Source organism: Corapipo altera, unplaced genomic scaffold, assembly GCF_003945725.1.
Source record: "Corapipo altera isolate COAL_440 unplaced genomic scaffold, ASM394572v1 81, whole genome shotgun sequence".
NCBI lineage: Eukaryota > Metazoa > Chordata > Aves > Passeriformes > Pipridae > Corapipo > Corapipo altera.
The window spans coordinates 73,683-75,085 of record NW_020884987.1 but is presented as its reverse complement, the minus strand read 5'-3'; the positions used below and the strand labels follow the sequence as shown (position 1 = coordinate 75,085).

Here is a 1,403-nt window from a genome sequence, read left to right as displayed (position 1 = left end):
GAATTCATTGACACTCAAGCCATTGTATTAATTCATTACCTGTGCTTATATTTAAGTTTGAGAAAATGTGTTTCTGACTGTACATTTACAATTACCAAAAAAAAGGGAAAAACCCCTTTACAAAAAGAAAGATCTATTGTTTCTTAAAATTCTGTCTGCTGTACAAAATTTTCCTAATTCCATCTGTGGCAGATTAGAAATGAACATCTCCTTCAGAAAGGATCAACGTTCAGCAAACGACCTTCACCATTAGTCACTCATATCTGTTTGGCACTGCCAACTGCCAAAAAAAGAGAAATAATTTCCTGAGTGAAACTCTAGATAAAATGAGATTAACATTTGCCCCCTCACAACTCACTCAATGCAAGTTGCCTCCTTTACAAACCCAAAAAATGTCTGGGAACCCTGTGAACACTTCTTTGCTGTTGAGGGAGGTCGATTCCAAGAAACCTGTAGCTGCTGTTCCGTAAAGCTCCCATCTGGATTTCAATCCCGCTTTCCAAAAGAACATCAACGACCATAAAGACTTCAAAAGATCGTTATGACAAACCCTGTAAAATGCTTTCTTAAAACAAAATATGTGCTGCTAAGAGTTATCATCTGGTTCTAATGCAAACTGTCACTTCGAGATTCTCTTTCCCTTGATTTCATGAGCTGTAGCAGATCTGACACCTTCAGAATCAGGGGAGGAGTGAAACTACTGAAGCCTCATAACTTTTTACCACCAACAGCGAAACCTTACAAATAATAATCCTTTTTGTGGTGAAATTAATAGGATTTTTCTTATTCTTCAGAATAAAATTCATTCATTCATGGCCAGTCTTCGTGAATGAAGATTTGGGAAAGGTCTTTACCCTTCTAGCCTGCGCAGTGGATTTTTTTGGTAAGACACAGTGTGCGCTGAACTGAGCCCACCCTTTAATCCTAAGGTTCATCTGCCAGGGCCGAGCGAGCTCGGACGGTGGCAGCGAGGTCCTCAGGACGTAGGTTTGTTTAGAGTGACCTCCTCTTAGATGGATGGCCTTACAGGGCTGATGAGCTCCATCTGCCCGGAGGAGTTCCCTGACTGGGAATCGAACCCGGGCTGCGGCGGTCAGAGTGCTGCATCCTAACCACTAGACCACCAGGGAACCCCCTTTCAGAATTAAATAGAAAAAATAATAACACGGGGTACTTTATGACAAGTCATCAAAATGAGCTGGGTTTTTTTGCTCTCTTCTACATGTTTCTAGAAAGCACAGAAGTACCAAAGGAATAAGTTATTTCTATAGTTGCTTACCTATAGGAGACTGAATCCTGCAAGATCATGAGGTAAAAGAGCATTGCAGAGTAACTAACAGTTTTTAAAAAGGTTTTGCATCCTGGTCAAAGAATTAGAGAAATCCAATTCCTCTAAATTCCAT

General features: G+C 40.5%; 1 non-coding gene across 1 annotated transcript; it reads right to left on the bottom strand.

Moving 5' to 3' along the window:
- Positions 1-1,058: 1,058 nt before the first annotated feature.
- TRNAQ-CUG lies at positions 1,059-1,130 on the bottom strand. The gene has a single exon. It is a non-coding gene; the product is annotated as a tRNA-Gln (tRNA).
- Positions 1,131-1,403: the final 273 nt, after the last annotated feature.